This window comes from Varanus komodoensis, unplaced genomic scaffold (assembly GCF_004798865.1).
Source record: "Varanus komodoensis strain SLA01 unplaced genomic scaffold, ASM479886v1 scaffold4, whole genome shotgun sequence".
Lineage (NCBI taxonomy): Eukaryota > Metazoa > Chordata > Lepidosauria > Squamata > Varanidae > Varanus > Varanus komodoensis.
The window spans coordinates 37744403-37763386 of record NW_025335941.1 but is presented as its reverse complement, the minus strand read 5'-3'; the positions used below and the strand labels follow the sequence as shown (position 1 = coordinate 37763386).

Sequence of the window (18984 nt, the reverse complement as noted above, 5' to 3'; positions counted from 1 at the left end):
TGGTACAGACAACAAACAGCAGGATAATTTTACAGGGAAATATCAAATAAACCTGCTCAAAATCAGAGGCTCCAGAGAAAATGTTTGTCAAATAAACACAGAGACCTACTTTAAATTTAAGTACCAACCCTAAACACACTAACTCCATGATTATGTTCTGTTGATTTCAGAGGAATATGCTCTGGACTGCGGTCTTGTGTCAGCAGATAATCTAGTCTAGCTATATCAGCAGAACTGCCACAGATGCATAAACTATAATGAAAATAAACTGTGAATCACCTATATTGTCAATTAAATGAGTCATTAGGCAGCTTTAATCCACCTCTGTGCTAGCATTGTTTACCTAGTAGATACTATTAGTGTTTAAAAAATGGAGGTAACCATCATTTCCATTAGCCAACCAAAAATATACTCCAACTCACATGTAATTCTCAGTTCAGTCCAGCACTCTATCTACCACACCTATCATCTATAGATGTATAAATTTAGTTATCATACAGTAAGTAGCAGCAGAAATTCCATCCATTCAAGCTATCACACAACCAGTCTTCACTAATCATTACCTCTTAGAACATTAGTCAAAACAAGGGGCAAATCTTTTTCAGGCCCTCAACTTAATTGCTACCATTTAAACATCATTTAAGAACCAATTAAAAAGCAAAGATTTACTACTTCAGTTTGCTTTCAGGCATACTGTGAAGTAAGAGACATATCTTTATATCTCTACGTTTCTATTCCAAGGGAGGTGGTTGAGGCCCCATCAGTGAGGGTGTTTATGGAAAGATGGGACAACCACATGTGGGGATTACATGAGTGGAGCCGGCTACAGCCAGCGATCAGAGTAGATGGCTCAGGAGGCCCCTTCTGATTCACTTTGTTTCTATGTTTACCTCAATACAGTGTGAAGTAACAAGAATATGTGGAGCTCAGGTGGATTTATTAGATCAAGACTCCAGGTATGAGACTGTATCTCAATATTATTGTCCAATAAATAAGATGCTCTCACTTTCACTCCATCTTCACTGTATTCATGTTCTACTCAGCAGGAGAAAATGTAATCAGGCCCTTCTGACAACTCAAAGCACACAAAGTTCAAGGAATAATCCAATGCTTGTTGCTGTGATTATTCAGTCACTGCAAAACAACATTTCTATGTTAATAATCTTTTCTTTCTTTTTTATTCCTCTTACCTCACCCCCACAGGCTCCTTTTTCCAATTCTAATAATAACTTGGCAGTGAAAAGGAGGGGTGGGGAGATGGCCACGATTACGGTCGCCATCCAATGCAGAGTTTGCGACCAGAGTCAAAATTTTTATGAAATTTTTGTTCGCGACCCGATTTGGTCGTGAACTGAGGTGTTTGTGAGCCGAGGGACCACAGTAAGAGCATAATGTGGTGTCTGTGGTAAAAGTAATAACATTGTGCAGCATCCAAGTTGGCTCTATACCAGTGAGATCCATTACTAGCACAGTGGGGAGTTACCTGTTTTGAAGAAAGTGCCATTGACCTCTCCCACTCTGGAAGCAAGTATTTACTTATTGACATGGTTGTTTCTGAACTTCCAACTTTCTTTTGTGCAAGTTGTAATTAAGTCTCACTGGCATAACAGAACTAGTGCGTGCACAGCAGCCATACTAAATACTGCCTACAGACCCACTATCCCATCTCCAATTGGTGAATTATTACTTTTTCACATAATAATAAGAACAACTGTAATTTTAATTCAGTTTTCTCTTTGGTTAAGGAGAAACTTGTCATAAAGATCCTTAATGGCTGTTAATTCTCAAATCTCAGAAGGCTTCTGCTCTACCTAAGTAAAGCTATGATAACTAAAATGCTGCAACAGTTAAGACAAGGTTATTGCAGGATACTTATAGGCGCCAGTAGAAGCTTGCTGTTCTAATGATCAACTCTCCTATTATGGGAGACAAAGGCGTTAACTCCTGGATAACATCAAAACTTTAGCTTCCTTTTCCAAGCAAAACACATTTTTGGTACTGTGCCCCATCCTGGGAGCGACATCCTTCTCCTTTTCCTTCTCCCGCCTTCTCTTCTCAAGGTTCAGAACAAATGAATCTCATTGCCCAACACACTCTACAACTAGTTTAATCTTAGTCCAAGCTCATTGTGTGTTTCAACCTCTGCCAAGAAGATTTTTTAAAAGAAAGATGAAGCTTGTATATGGAGAGAAGACTGAAAACAAAAGAGGGAGGAGGAGGCTACTGGATGCTGATTATCCGATAGAATGAAGTTGGAAATAACAAAGAAGAGATTTTGCTCACAGGATTTCAGATTGTCTTGAAGCTTGGATGGATCAAACAGGCCACAAGAGACCATGCGTTACCCATATGAGTTTTCCTTTCCCCATGATCCTGCCCTTGTTTTTCTTTCTCCTTATATGCTTCCTATTTCTAGCAGTATCATCCAAAAACATAGCAAAGCTGGCACACACCCTTCTCTACACCCAAGAGCTAGGAACACAGACAACTGTCTCCAAAGATCATTCCTGTGGCCAAAAGCAAGAGGGTTGAATTTCCCACAAAGCAAGGATGAATCAGGAGTCATCGCAAGGAGAAAACTTTCTGGGTGCTCTTCCTCCCCTCTGCAACCAACAAAATTAGAGGCACTGAACAGACAACACAAGCTACTTGCAAGCATAGTTAACTTGAGGCCAGACATCTAGAGCCTTCATTTTTTCATATTCTTTTCTTAACATCTTTAGTTAAGTCTGTTTGTCTTTTGCCTTTTAGAATTAGCAGTGAGTGGTTCTGTGTTCCCAGTCCCTAAATATGCTATGTGCTGAGTTTGAACTGGTAGGTCTTACTTAAGGTATGACAGCACTGCCACAAGCATCTTTGGATGGCTGGAAGAAAGAAGGAAAGCAATGCATATGTAAAGAGAAGATACATAGAACAAAGGAAAAGTAATCTATAAGGAAATGAATGAATGAATGAATGAATGAATGAATGAATGTGGAGTCCATGTTGCAGACTGGGTTAAAAGTCTGGAAAAAAAATGAAAACAACTGCCTTACAGGTTGTCCAATGTTTCATCTGCACCAGAAAAATAGAAGGCCAAAATACATATTGCACCATTTTCAATTTTGATGCTTATTCTCCCAGTCTAGAGAGATCCTTTTGAAGCTCCTCACGATCCCTTTTTGCTTTAGCAACCTTAAATAATGTTGTGTTATCTGTGAACCTGGGAACTTCACTACTTACTACTAATTCCAGATAATTTATAAATAAATTGAAAAACTTTGGTCTCAATTAGGAACCCTGTGGGACATCACTGTTAACATCCCTCCATTGAGATAATTTGTCATTTATCCTTATGCTTTGCTTTCTGTTCTTTAATCAGTTACTGATCCATAAAAGGACCCTCTTATTCCGTAACTTCTAAATTTGCTGTGGAGTCTTGGCAAGGGACTTTGTGAACACCTTGCAGGAGTCTAAGTAAAAATGTATATGAGATCACCCTTGTCCATAAGTTTATTGACATTCAAAGAACTCTAAAACATTTGTGAGACAAGATTTGACTTGGCAGAAACCATGTTGATTCTTTCTTAGCAGTGCTTGTCCTTCTATATGCCTATTAATTTTATCTTTAATAATTCTTTCAAATAATTTACTTGGAACAGACATTAAGATGACTGGGCTGTAATTTTTTAGAAATGGGTTACCATTGGCTATTCCCAATTGTCTGGTGCAAAGGCTGATCTTAGAGGCATGTTACATATGTTTGCAGGAATACCAGACTTCATTCAGTATTTGAATATACAGAACAATTCACTGCACATAAATGGAAAAGCAGCTAGGGCTCAGTTCACATATACACATGCATCAATTAGTACACTAAAACTCAGTAAGTCTTATCTGAATGTGTACGCATTCAGTATTGTACTGAAATGAAGAGTAAATGAAGTTTGATTGCTTATGGCTGTTGCAGATATTAAAGTTATCACTTGATGTTCCAGTTACCAAATGATGGGCATTTACATGTGAACTCAGCCTAATTCATAGCTGAAGGAATAGTTACCTTAATGAGCAATAAGAGCATTTTTACAAAATATATGGGACACAACATACTTTTGTCAACAGTTGGTCCAAACACTCCATTGAGTCCACTGATTGTTACAGGATTTTCCCTTACCTATAACCCATTTCTCTTTATTTAAAGCAAAACTAGGGAACCAAAGGACTGCAGGCACCCCTCTTTGGTCTTTTGGCTGCCACTGGCCTAGTACCACTGAAAAAATTTGGCAGTGCAGCAGTAAAAGAAGCAGCAGTTTGCTGCTAAAATTTCATGGTGGCAAAAAATTGAAATCTTTCTGTGCAGTGAAATGTTCCATGATGTGAACCCTAACAGCAAATGAAGCTGGACTTGTGATATCACCACGTTTATTTTGCATTTTACCACTGTACTAAGAGGAAAGACAGATTTTCATCTTATTCAAAAGTATGTGCAAACATAGGGTTTGAAAGCTCATTTGAAGTATAATCGAAAAGTGAATAGTCAATACATGGAAGCAGAAAAGGGAAGATGCTACAATTCATCATTGCTAATGAAAACCACTCACAAAAGAATACCTCACCTGACTGTACCACCTCAAATTTCCTAGGCAACATTCAGTGGTAATGTTTAGCAGTTTCGCACAAGCAGAAACTGCAGTGGCCAGATCCTAGTTTGCTGTCCTAATTTGTTAACTGTGGGTTTTTGTATTTGTTTTTTGAAAACCAGTTTCCTGTATTCAGATGAAATGGGAGACTGTAACTAAAAAGCTTTTTAAAAGATCACAACCAGAAGCCTGACATTTATTTCATTGTGCAGGAGGAAGTATGGACAGAGGGGAGAAACATGGAGGACCAAGGTCTGCTGTGGTGTTTTTTTTAAAACAAGCCACAGTTTAGCATGGTGGCTGAATGCCAATCTGAACTATGCAAGGTTATGAACTGCATTCTCTGTTTAGGATATATTGCACAGAGAATATAGTTTATGTCTTTCCAACCTCATCTTTGAGATAACATGCTGCTTCACTTTCATGGTCAATCAGAGTCTGAATCTTTCCAACCCCAATTTGAGATAACATACTGTTTCACTTGTACAAAAATTGCCATGCTATATCCGATAATCTAGAACACCATTCTTTTTTGAGCAGCAGCCCATGACGAGTGTGAGAGTCCAGTACTACTTGGTCACAGACAATGTTCTGACTGTAAAACAGATCACTGTTCTCTCTACCCTGACCCATGCAGTGCATCTCTTTCAGTACACATCTTAACCCAACTCCCTATCCCTTAGTACACAAACATGCTATAATTGGGCTGTCATAATGTATTTGCATTCTACTGGGGAATATATGTGAATTAGCTTTGGGTCTCCTTTACTTGGTTAGGATCACGGTGAGATCTTGAAGTGCATCCTCAATGTGAACTTACAAGCAAACTGTGTTTGTTTCAAGCTGCCCTTGAGCATGCCTCTGATAGTCGCAGCATATGCTTTTTACATAGGAGTAGATGGCAACTGGGGTAGCAACTAAGCTCAGCAATAGAGCATATGCTGTGCATGTAAGAGGAATAAAGTTCTGAATCTGGTATATCTAGGTAGGAACAAGAAATACTCCCATCTGATGTCCTAGACAGCTGTTGCCGGTCATTGTAAGCAATACTCAATCAGAGGCTCTTCCTCCTCTGTTCCTTGTTTTTGATTTAAGTCTGGACCACACAGTGTATACCTACTGTATGGTGGAAATATCTGGAGTAGAATAGAAGTACTACTGATACTTAGAACTGTCCCAGTGATTGGCAGGTGCCCTGCCAACATTTTAAAGTTATGTAGCAACGTAACAGCATCATCAATGCGCACAGCACTGTAGTGTGCAAGACAGCAGTTCTCTGCCTTGGAGAGCATTCCTCAACTTGGTGTGTTATAGATGTTTGGACCACAGTTCTTAGCATTCCTGATCCTTAGCCATGGTGGCTAGAATTGACAGGAGATGACATCTGTGACATCCTGACTGCACTAGGCTCGGGAAGGCCAACAATGAAGGATAAACATGTGAAATAGCAATGAAATTGAAACTTATTGCTTTTTTGGGGGGTGGATAGTATTCCAGATTGGTTATTGTTTCAAAGTGCAAGATTTGGAAATCTGTCAGGAAATCTTCCAGTATTCATCAGATAAGCCAGGGATGGGAAGAAGGTTGATCTCCAGGTTTTTGGATTTCATTTTCCAGAACCCCTGCCAGCTTGACCAATGGCCATGAATGCAGGGGTTGGAATCCAAAATATTTGGAGATCTACTTTCTACCTCCCCCACCCCCCGGTCCCCAATATCAGTAATACATTTTCTCCATAATGGAACTGAAAAAAGCCAGGAATCTATAGGGGTTCTTTGATCATTGTTTATTGCAGCCCTGTTGGCAGTGTGCCTGCTGTTTCCCACTTATCACCTACAACCCCTGGGTTGTTTCGCCCATGAGCTGTCATTACAAACTGGCCCTAAATCACAGGGCTAACCAACATCAACTGTCCTGTAGGAAGCAAGGAGTGCAAGGGAGACAGAAACAGGCCAAGGGAACAACAGGGCTTGTCTGAATTGGACACTCTGTTCTCCTCCCTGGAAATGAGAGGTAAAGCAGGGCCATTCCACCAGTCTCCTCTCTTTTTTCCCCATCCACATCTTTGTTTCCTTCAGTGTCTTTTTAGATTGTCAGCCTGTAGCAGAGGTTGCCTGATATCACTAACTGATTATATTTTGGTTTAGAAGCAGAGCAAAAACAATTTAAATAAATAAGTAAAAATATATCTAAGCAGGCAACATTTTATTATAAAATGTAACAAACCCTTAATTTCCAAACATTCATCATGCAGCACCATTGCCTGCAGCATGTTTTTTAAGTGTATCCTTGGTGGCACTTTGGGCTTGTTCATCTGTAGGAGCAGATGAAGTGACCCTGCAAGTATCATTCCCTAAATCCATCCTGACTTGGTACTGTACAGCATTCTGCAACAGTAAAGTGTTAAGGAAGGGCATGTTTATGATTCTCTCTGCCACTGTAAAACAGAATATTGTTCAGTACTGTATTAATTTGCCAGGCTATTCCCCATCCTGATCACTCTTTAGGGAAAGGGTATGTATTTAATTTAGGCTTTGATTTTTCACACACCATTTTGTTCAAACTCATTACAAGTAAGAATTTCGACAGAATTTGTCCCATTAAGAAAAAAATAATTTTGATAATTTTTCAGTGTGAGGTGCTTTATAGGTATCACCTACATATGAATCTTGCAGATGGAGGAGAGAGGAGAATGCCAAAGGCCATTCATTGAACTAATGGCTGGGCTGTGATTTGAAATGACACCCCTACCCCTACCAGTACAATGAACTATGAGTTGGGTTCTCATCAATACATCACAAATGCGCTTGTAATACTCTCTACAGGGGTGGGCCTTCCTGATGTTTTTGGTTTACAGCTTCCATCAGTCCTGCCCAGCATACCCCAAAGTGGGGGATTATGGGAGTTGTAGGCAAAACCATCTGGATGGCCCATAAATTGCCCACCCTGATCTACAGTTTACAATCTAGAGAGCTGTTAATAAACACCACTGTGAAAAAAAGAAAATGTGGGAGGAGGAGACTTTACAAAACAAAACCAGGAGCCATTGACAACAGCAAATATGCTCAAAAGTGGAAAAATGGTAAGACGACCTCCTTCTTGCCAGCAGTTCTGGAGGTGAGATAACAAGTAAAAGATGAAAAGACTTTCTCTTCTTCCGAACTTAAAACAATTTTTGCTTTCTCTCTGCCTGTCTTTTTGTCATGAGTCTTATTTTCATGGAGCTTTTAGTTCCTCTACTAACCTTCCAAGATTTCTCAGCCCAAGGTTGGGCTTTGTTATATATATCAGTTTTGTCACTTCCTTTAGTACTTCAGAAGCAACCAGGAATGGCCAAGTGGCAATCCATGGCAGCTTCCTAAAGAAATTGTAGCTGGCACCTGGCAGCCCTACAATATTTTCAGTACCACTATTAAGGGTAATTTTAAAAAAGATATATTTCTGCACTTCAACATTACACCATTTTTTATATTTTTACTGTGATACCCTGCCTAAGCCAGCCTGCAAGTACCCCATAACTTGAAGCTCTTTGTAACAAATAGTGCTGTCTTTATTATGGAGTCTAGCTACCCATGAAAGGATCTGTTTCTGCACCAAATACATACAGTGATTGCCATTTTCACGAATTCACTAGACAGTGCCCTCAATTCTACTCAAGTTTTACTTCACAATACAGCTGGGGCATATGTATAAAATTGCCATAGGGCTCCTGGTATACTGATGAAAGTTAACATGAGTTCAGTGTTCTATTCAGGGAGTTTCTTACAGAAAAATTCTTCCATGCGTTATTTTGAGGGAGACACAAGGACTGTATGAATGTACAAGAATTAAACATAACTGCAATGGTGTCCAGTTAGTGGCATGTGGGAGTAAATCAGTTGTAGAATTCTCCAAGAATATGTCCTCTTTGGTCATCTTTTGTGATGAAGGGCTCACACTGATTTGACCTGGAGCTGAATTTCTCACACATTTAGTTGTTCAAAAATGTTAGGAACATTTTCTTTGACCGCTTAAAAATGTACTAAAGGATTTGACATCATCTTAAGATATATTCAATTTTGCTTTTAGAAGTATTGAAGGGCTCCATAAAGAAGGGCATGAAGGAGTGGTTTAGGAAATAAAACCAGGAGTCAGCTGGGCAGATACTTACTATTGGAGGTTATAATGGTCACTCTGTATCACTATTGGTTAAAAACACAGATCAGCCGATGAGTACTACGTACTCAAGAATGCTAGGCTGGCCCACCACAGAACTAATTCAAACATTCATAATCCTCTCAGGTTATTGTATCCTTTCAGTTTTAAACAGGAAGTCACTAATTTGAAAAATACCCATGGCAAAAAGTACCTTCAATAAAAAATAAAATAAAGAAATACCCTTCTCTTTGAGTTGACAAGTTTTGGTCTAGGCACATGGATGTTGTTTCAAATAAATGATTGTGATATCCTATGTGAAACTGTGAGGGAAGGCTACAATAGCCCATTTTAATTTGTGTGTGTTTATATGCTCTTTGGCATGCATTATATCCAAGAACATCTGGAGGACCACATTTCATGACTACATTTTGTCATGAATTAAGATCTTGTTCAGTAGCTGTATGGTGCTAAAATATGTACAAAAAGGAAGAATTAATGCCACAATAGCCTCCCTGCCCACCCTTGAAAGTGGTGGAAGCATCCAATACATTCTATCTTGATCTTTCCAGGCATGCCTTAGCCAGCCCACTGGTACACCCTGGCAAACAACCAAGAAATCCCTGCTATATAGGCATAAAATGATGACACATAAGTGGCAAACCTAACCTCTTCACAATTCTTGCTGGGGCAAGAAACTCAAATCCATCCATTCCACAGAACTGGGATTAATAGAAACAATTAAACCAAGCAGTACATTTAATCACTTTTGAGGAATGCCATTTCAAGAAGCATGGGTATTCTTGTTTTGTTCTCTTATTGCTTCCAGCTGAATTAAAGTTAAAGACATTCCTAGCACCTTAATTTGTTGGTTTGTCCCATATATGGCATTTGGTTAAAGCATTAATTCCAAAAACTGAGTGCACATATCATGGATTAGATATTCTAAATGTTTCTCCATAGAAATCTCTGGTAAATTATGAACCACAGTCCACACTAAGACTCAGCTCATCTCCACACACACACATCATCTTAGGAATCACTTCTTCATCACTCAGCCTTCCCCAACCTGGGGCTCTCCAGATATGTTAGACTACAACTCCTAGCATGGCCTAGGTAGATTGGCTAAGGCTGTCATAATGTATTTGCATTCCATTGGGGAATCTATGTGAATTCACCTTGGGTCTCCTCTACCTGGTTAGGATAATGATGGGATGTTGAAGGAATACTCTCAGTGTGAATTTACAAGCAAACTGTATTTGTTTTTACCAAGTTTCACAATAAATGCATCCAACAGGGAGGTGGGATGTCAGTGGGCAGAAAGGTGGCTTGCTTCTGATGCCTTAATCAAGGGGCTATTAATATCTAGAGTGACCACATCTTCTTACAAGGCTTCCTGCTCAAACCTCACAGTACTGGAATCTATGAGAAGCCTCAGTTATCACATCTAGAAAGACCTATCTGTTTCATTCTGTCAGAAACTGAATACTAAATGCACTGAATTTATTATCTTGGTTCATCATTTTTATTCCTGATGATACATATGTTAAGTTTAACCCAGGAATTGTGCATTTCACAAAACAACTCAAGAAGCAATCCTTATTCTCCCATCCTGAAACTTTAAGCGTTAATGGAATATTGAGGTTGGCTGAGGTCAACTAAGGCTACAATGGTTGGTTGGGAAATGCTGGGAGTTGTAGGACATTTTTCTTTCCAAATATACATAGGATTGCATCCTACGTCCCTGAGAATCTGGACAAAAGTTGTTTCTTATAAAATTCCCTAGCCTGACATTACAGATCAGAAGCTAAGGTAGTGATATTGACGTGGGATAGTGCAACTTAGTGTCCTGGAATAGCAAGCGGTTGGACCCAATGGCCTTCTGACCCCTTCCAACTCAACTATTCTATGATTCTATGCAAGCTAGCCACTTACCTGGTCAACTGTAGTTAAGAATTGCTTCTAGATGATCATGCAGAGAAGTTTGTTCCTTTCTGCACTCTCCCAAATGGAGATATTCTTGAAACATTGCTGCAGGGGCATTCTTCAATGCCTGTTCATATTAGACAAATAAGAGATCTATGGGATCATTTATCAAGAATATCTCTGTTTGAGTGAATAGGAAAAATCCACCCTAGATGTTTGCAGAAGGATGGAAAGTAGAATATTTATATGACATGTTTTGCACCCCACTTATCTACCAAGAAAAATAGCACTCAAGGCAAGTTACAATCACAAACAAAAATGATTAAAACCATAATAAAAACAAATGCATTAAAGAAAAAGTTTACCTAGGGGGTTCTTAGTCTTCATTATTTATTTAATGCCTATACCACTTCATGGCAAGAGTGGTTCACAATAAAATACAACATTAAGAAATAAAATAATTGGTAAAATATTTCAAACCACAATAACGTATTAAATATAGGCAGTCAAGGGTCAAAATATTCCAATTTGAGTCCTAATAAAGATAAAAGCTTTCTTAAAATAGTGTTTACCTGCCTCCCCTTTGCTGCTTCACAGAATAAAACATAACATCCCCTGAGCGGAAAGTTTCTGCTTAGGTTCTCTCACTGGTTATTTTACATCACTGCCTTATTACAGGTGTCAGGGAAATCATAAGTGAGCCAGTTACACTGGGTCAGCCTGTCACGCAGGTCCACCAACACAGGCCTAAGATCATTCACAATGTCGTCAGAGCAAAGCAAATCCTACCTCTACCAAGATCACATTTCTCCATTAACAATATCTATCACAGCAGCCTTGTTTGCATGTAACACTAAACTATGGTTTGCTGTAACATGAATGACCTTCTCCTGGCATAGCTATTAGGAGATCAAAAACACTTTCATTTTAACTGCAGTTCGTTACTATGTTCAAACTAGACAAGTTATGGCTAGTGTTAATTAGGATATAGTCAAATAAGCTGACTTCAGTCATGGTTTCTAAAGTTGGCATATTTCTCTAAATGAAGAACTTGGCATTTTGATGTAATGCTAATTGCAAATTATACCTTCTGAGGAGCAATTTTCTTTAGGACCACAGCAGGGAGGAAAGGGCTGCAATCTCAATAATCAACAACCCTCCAGCTGATGCTGCCTACTTAATAATGAACTTGCATGTTAAAAGGCCTGTCACCTTCAAGGAGGGGTGGGACACTTGGCCCAGAGATCCAGGGGTACCCAACCCAGGCCACAGCCTGATTACCATGAGAGCAGGGAGGAAATTATACTTAAGGATATTTACAGGAATGTATCTCCTTCTAAATATGTATCTACCTAGATCTTGTGAGGTTTGTGAGAACCAAGAGAGCTGTGACGTAGTGCTTAGAGTGCAGGTCTACAACTCAGGAGATCCAAGTTTTAGTCCCCACTCAACCATGAGGGTTCACTTTGGGCCAGTCACATACTCTGAGCCTTTTACCCCACCAGGCAATGGAGAGAATAATGCAAAGCAGAGGGGGAAGATTATGTAAACTGCCTTGGGTCCCTTGCAGGAAAAAAGGCAAGATATAAATCCTATAAATAAATAGTGAGCTTCTGGCCTAGGTCTAGGTCAGACACAGTGAGCTTATACAGTTAAACTGGTGTTTTTGAGAGTTTTGTGGGATATAGTCTCTCAAGAATGAACATTTATTAGGACCAAGTGAAAAGTACTTTATGGGACTTGTCTTCAGGATAGATGTGGTGTTAAACAAAAATAGCAAAAGTAGCTGGAATGGACTGAGGTGGGCCATTATGGCACAAAAGCTGCAGCATGGGCTACAATGTAATTTCAGAAATGGAGAAGATGTAATGGAAGGAGACCTGCATTGTTAGGGTCAAAACAGGTGTCCTGAAGGAGCCAGTAATCCAGTGGTACAGAACACCACTGGATGTAGAAGGTTCTAGGTACAGGTGGTAAGTACGATAACCGTTCTACCTGATATCTTTATACCACAGACTTCTGAGATCTTGAGTTTCCTTAAATAAAGTGGTCTCAGAGCCGGAAATAAACTTAGTACTTGTTGCAAAGGCAGAATTAATTTAGTATGCTTTTAGGAAAAAGAAAGTCCTACAACTCCCAGTTTTCCCTAGCCATCATATCTCTTGTTCTATATCCTTGCATATATAGACCTGACCTGCTTAGTGACATCCTGACATTCAATTGATCTGATATTTGCAAATTTCCCAAGTTTATCTCTGTAAGCCTAAACATCCCATTGTTCTAGGTCATGCCCTAGGTTCCTAGAAAATTCTACTCTGCAGTGTCCCAAAGTTCAGTTTATTGCCATGAAAAGAAGTGGGAGAAGTTATCCTCTCTCAGATCTGGCAAGCCAGTAAACTTGCTATCAAGGAAGCCAATCCAGCATGAAGGACAATCATATATCATTAAAAGGTTTAAGCTTGACTCATTGTTCATCACTGTAAGCAAAAGCAGACAGATGTGATGTCAACCTTTAAGCCAAAGGGTAGAAAGCTTTTAAAGTATGGGGATTATGTATGTGCCCTTCCCAACTTATATAAAAGAAAGGTTTGCTTACCCTTTCTATTAATTAAATATGGGTGTAAATCAGAAGACTGATTCACCCTTTTCATGTATCTAGTTTTTTTCCTTCATTTCAATCCTATCTTTGTTTTACCAACAGAAGCAACTGCTTTACCAACTTATCTTCAACCTGGTTGTGGTTGGTGTATCATTACAAGTTGTGATGAATACTATGAGGATTTGCATTCACAAGATACAGATATGCAATCACTGGTTTGTGGGTAGGAAAGGATCACAGAGTTTCAGCAAGGAACAGACTCCTTGTCTTGTACTTTGTTCTCAGGAATGTATACCACTTCCAACCACCTATTCTTTCCCTATGCAACCCTTGCGAGAAGGACCTGGGTTCTGCTGCAAATTGCCACATCCTCACATTGTAGGTCTTTATTATTTTAGAGTCCAGAGCAACTTCCCTCAGCCTGGCACCCTCCAGAGATGCTGGACAACATTACCCATAATCTCCAGCCACTGGCATGCTGGGAGATGATAATGGGAGTTGTTGTTCAACACATCTGGACACCCTCGGGTTCAGGAAGGCTGCTCTAGGGGATACACAGAAATCTCTGTAGTAGAATCACTGGACTGGAAATAAACTACACACTGAAAATGCCATGCCTGACAGTGTTGTGCTGTGGTTAGAGTACTGGAATGGTACTTGGAAGATCCCAGTTCTAGTCTTGATTTGGTTGTGAAGCTCACTGCATAGCTTTGAGCCTCATACTGAATTGTAGCCTAACTTTCCTCAAATGCTTGTTGAAAGGCTACATATAGAAAAGGGGGACTATATCCTCCTTGCAAGAGGAAAAAAGGCAGGATATAAATGTAACAGTAAATATAATAATAGCCTATAGAGACAGTAAAGTCAATGATAAAGGCCAAATCCTGCATTCTGCTGGTAGTTCAGATTCAACAGGGCTGAACCTACATTTCTAAGAACCCAAACTGTATACATGATCTTACAGTAAAGTCTGAGAAGGATGATTACTTTCAGGAAGTAGTTAATAACTGTGTATATATGGGTGGGGGCGTTAGAATGAAAGGGAGTACAGACAGTGACACCAAAATATAAGGCAGTGACAGTACTATTTCTCTAGTGTAGCAGAAGTGGAAGATGTTGGACTTGTCAGATCTACTCTGTTTGTGTTTTTACTAGAATTCCCAAGATCCACCAACCAGAGCAAAGTGCAAAAGCCACGTACATGTAATTAAAGAACAATGTACCTCAGAGCACTGAACTGAGCTCACAGAGCTTTCACACAGGCATCCATTCCTAGTTATCCCAAGCTCTCTTCATTTCAGCAGCCTAATTTGGGTGGGAAAAACCATACTGCTACTATTATTAAATACATGGGCATCAGAAATTCATGCTAACCCACTGCAGATCATCCGCAAATCTACAAGCTGATCCCGACTTGCTTTGTGCCCATCCTGTTATACCAAACCAACTCTGTTTTAGAAAGGGTTATATCTCTGAGGTTTTCTCAGCAAAGTATGCAGTCTCACCAACAGATGTTAGTCCAATAAAAACTTACTCTACTTTGTGACTCTCTCCCTTACAGACCAAGACAGTGGTGCTCCAAAGACCAGTTCTCAGCACAAACACACCCTTTCCCCTTCCCCCAGTGAAAAAGACAAAAGAACAAAAGTTGCTGGGGAAATGCTGAAATATTAAAACAATGGGCAGGTTTGATGCTATGAACTGAAACATACTATGTGATATATTGGTAGAGAAGAGCCATTCAGATCCATTTTATGATTGACAGACAAGGTAAATCCACAGTGATTTTGAAGTCAACATGTACTATATGGTTGTCATAATAACTTGGTCCTTGTCAGAAAAAAAAAAGCTGTAATTAGACGATGTGCTTCCTCCAGAAGAGAGGACAGTGTGCCTGAGCACTGCCATCTTTCAAAGCTTTCACTAAGAAAGTGGTTGGGAAGACTGAAGAGCAACACAGAGGAGGTGAACTTCACTTAGTTCCCAGCTATGAAAATAAATTCTTTATGCCTTTTCCATGTAAACATTAGATTCTTTTTAAAGCAAGAGGAAAATAAATAATCAGTAAGAAAACAACATCCATTCTACAAATACTTGTAGGGGCTCTGAGGTTATTCTAAGGTGTGCTGCCAGTTTGCCACAAGAAAGGGACCACAAGAAAGAATATAAGGAATTTTAAGGGAAGGTTTTTTAAAGCTACGTTTGTTGTCCAAGAGTTCAGAGACAAATCACAGCTCCCTGAAAAACTATACATATTTTACATAAATAATATTGAGATCATTTTGTTCACTTATATCAAAGCTTTGAAAACATAGATACATCATTTTCAAGTACACTGAGATTTTAGTAACAGTTTTCAATATATTTACATATTTCAGGAATGAGGACCCTTCAAATATTTCTCAAGAACCCCAGGGGCACAATCTAGCCAAAGTAAAGCACCTTTTACTTCCATTAAAATCAGTGAGAGAATATGTTGGTATCTCCCTCACGTAATCCTTTGATCTTTTAAGGGGCTTAACTTCTATGCTCCATTAAGCTTTGCAACTTGAGGAACCCCCCCCCCCCATTAACAGGTGTTAAGAGTCCTTTCTCTCAATAGCTGAACTGGGATAGTATCATTAATAACTTTTACCTCTCAGTTTCCTTAACCAAATCTTTGGCAAAATCTTGCAACCAAAGTAGGAAAGCATTTGGTTATTAAAACGAAAAACACTTCTGCTTAAGAGAAGAAAGTAACTACTTCCAATTTCTGTTTTATTTAAAGATGACCACAAGACAAGCAGCTGCACCAGAAGAAGCAGACAACAAGCTTGTTTACTCTGAGCAAACCCATCCATGCGTCCTCTGGCAGCAGCGTCCTTGTGCACTGAGCAAGAGATGCTGCTGAGTTTAGATGCTTCACTCCCCCCACCCCCGGCTTCTTTGCACATTCCTAAAAACATTTCAGGATGCAAGGCAATTCTAACTACACGAGCTTGCTATGAAGCATTCCCTAGCTTGCTTTCCCCACACCCGTAGTCTTAGTCAGCTCGAAAGGAGAAGCATTTATTTTTAATTTTGCAACTTTGAGTTAAGTTTTGAAAAGAGCTCGATAGAAGGGCAAATGCAAGGCCTTCCATCACATTTACCACCGAGGAAAAAAAACCCACCCAGGTTACAAATCCCACCTCTCCGGTGGAAAACAAGACTCCCCACCCGCGCGCATAAATCAAGAAAGTTGAGAGAATCGTTGGGAAAGTGTACTGACTCCTTATGCTATCACACTCTTCTTAAATGCATCCGGTCAAACATCCCTGTTTCGTCCTCCCAAATTTCCAACACAAGAAACTAACCATACAGTTCATACTACGGAATGGAAAGGATGTGGCTCCTCGTGGTTTTTTTTTTTTTTTCTTCCTTTCTTTTTTAAATCAAACTTTGGGACTGTTCTCTTGTTGTTACTCCTGTTGCTACGCATGTTTCACTCACCCAAGATCTCTGATGATGCTGGAGACGCTTAATTCAGAAAAAAGAAAGAAGACAAGGGGAGAAAAGATAAAGAAAACCACCAACAAAGAGCCTAAAATCTCCAGGCTGGAAAGATTCCAGGCCGGACAGATCTGCGAGGCACTCACCAAAGTAAGGCTGGAGTTGAGGATCTGTTTTGGAGAAGGTTTAGTGGGGAAAGGGAAGCAGTTGTACTTGGGAGCTGGTTGCTTTAAGGACGGGCTTGCAGATTTCCTACAAAGCTCAGCGGAAGAGGAAGAAATAACTGGTGCAGGGAGAGGAGAAAGGCACTGGAATCGAGGCACCCAGACCCTCCATATGGAAGCAGGCTTTTTGGATGACTGAACTCTCAAACAATTCCCTTCTTTTTGCTAGCCCGGCTCTGGAGCCTCCCCTTTAGGAGGAGGAGGGGGAGGAGGAGGAGCCGAAGAAGTGGAAAGCGGGGCGGTGGGGGGAGAGATGGGACTCTCCGAAAGGAGGTCACACGATCAGTAACCTTCTTCCGTGAAACGAGACAGCAGCACGAGAAGCGATCACTTCGTTGCACCTGATTTTTCGAAAAAGACGAGGGTTCTGAAAGGATCGCATATAAAACCTAGCTGCCCTCCCTTCCCTCTCCCCCCCCCCCCCCGATCCTGCCAAAAAAGACAGAGAGAGAGAAAGAGAGAAGCGGAAGCTGGAAAAGTTGGATTACAAAGTTTGGCGAGGAAGGAAGGAGGGTCTCTCTCCTCCGCTACATCCCCCCTCCCCGGTCTTTGCCTTGTATTTGGTATGTGGCGGTCCTCAGTCAAAGCTCCGGACCCTATTCATCGGCAATGAGGCGGGGGCATGCCGGGGAGGGAGGAGGGTTACGAGGGGGGAATTAGGAGCAGGTTTTTAACTACAGTGCGACCTCATTTTAAAAAAAGAACAATACAGCACACTGGTCACAGCAGGATGTTTCGCCCGGAAAGTGGAGAGGCAGGTCTATTGGAACCCTCTTCCTTGCTGATGAGGAAAGAAGTGGTCGTCTGGATGTGTCTCTCCTTTCGCCTCCTTTTCTGTCATAAGAAGGAATCACTGAATATGCTGCAAAGCAAGTGCCACTGACTTAAGTTCTGTAGGACGTAACTCCTGCGTATTCACTTGTTCCTACAGACCTTCCAAGGTTCCTGCTTTGGATTGTTTGAGGAAGTACACTGAGAATAATGAAAGAGATCCTAGAATTAAATTGACCCATCACTTTTTAAGGAATTTTAGGACTCGAGGGCATGCTGGTTTTCCTCAGTTTCCCAGTTACTTGCTCATATACATGCCTGTAGCACAGAACAAGTAACAAACAGGCGGAGGCAAGGTGCAACATGTAAACAAGAGGGACTGGTTGCCCAAGTAAGTAATTTAGCAGAATGCAGCTGCACACCTCAAAAGATTTTTGCTGTGTAATAAATATGCTGAAAAATAAAATTGCTGGAATAGAAAACAACAAATTAATCCAAAGGCTGGAGTATCTTCCTTAGATGAAAAGGCTGTTATTTTTAATTTGGGGTTTTTAATTTCTCTGTGTCATGGGAGGGGGACACTAAAGAAAAAACACAGAGCAGGCTTACCCAATCTGTCCCCTTCCAGATTCCAATCTGTCCCCTTCCAATCTGTTCAGTGACAGCTCCTGACATTCTAACCAGTATGGTCATGAAACAATTGAATTTCACCACAGCAACCAACAAAGTAAATGTATACATAGCAGACATATCGGACTGCCAATTGCCTGCTCAGCCTTTTTTTTTCCCAGTTAGGATGAGTAAAGAGAAGTGACAAGTGGAAAAAGCAAGGTGTGAACTCATAGATGCTCAGCACTGACCCAGAATGGAAATAGGTAATGATACCAGGTCCGTCTGGCACTGTCATTATTTGTTTTTCGGCTCCAGGTGAAGACCTTTTTATTTAAACAGTATTTTAATAATCTTTAATATTTATCATTTTAATTAGCCAGTGTGTTTCCAAGTTTTAATTGTAATTGTAATTGTATTTGTTTTATTTGTGTTGTATTTGTTTTATTTGTGTTGTGAGCCGTCTCGAGGCTGTGTAGCAATGGGGACGGCATATAAAAACTTTAAATAAATGAAATAAATCCATCATCAGAAAGGGCTAATCCAGGGCCATGGGCACCTGCACCTGTATTTCATTTATTTTATTTATTTAAAACTTTTATGTAATGTCCACTACACTGAGAGCATATTT

The 18984-nt window shown here is 40.1% G+C and overlaps 2 protein-coding genes across 15 annotated transcripts in view; one reads left to right on the top strand and one right to left on the bottom strand.

Moving 5' to 3' along the window:
* Positions 1–17028, bottom strand: part of BOC (BOC cell adhesion associated, oncogene regulated) — an 81432-nt gene extending 64404 nt beyond the window's left edge. For 2 of the 4 annotated variants that reach the window (XM_044441648.1, XM_044441651.1), the window contains exon 1: positions 10689–11462. The gene's annotated coding sequence lies outside the window, so the exon portion shown is untranslated. Of the gene's footprint in view, positions 1–10688; positions 11463–16895 lie in introns of those variants that run through there. The other 2 variants (XM_044441650.1, XM_044441649.1) reach the window with 2 other exon arrangements.
* The window catches only part of LOC123029090, an 82862-nt gene that overhangs the window by 54500 nt on the left and 9378 nt on the right, over positions 1–18984 (top strand). For 7 of the 11 annotated variants that reach the window (XR_006415846.1, XR_006415848.1, XR_006415845.1 and 4 more), the window contains 2 exons: positions 901–956; positions 16046–18619. The gene's annotated coding sequence lies outside the window, so the exon portion shown is untranslated. Of the gene's footprint in view, positions 1–900; positions 957–16045; positions 18633–18984 lie in introns of all 11 variants that reach the window. The other 4 variants (XR_006415843.1, XR_006415842.1, XR_006415844.1 and 1 more) reach the window with 4 other exon arrangements.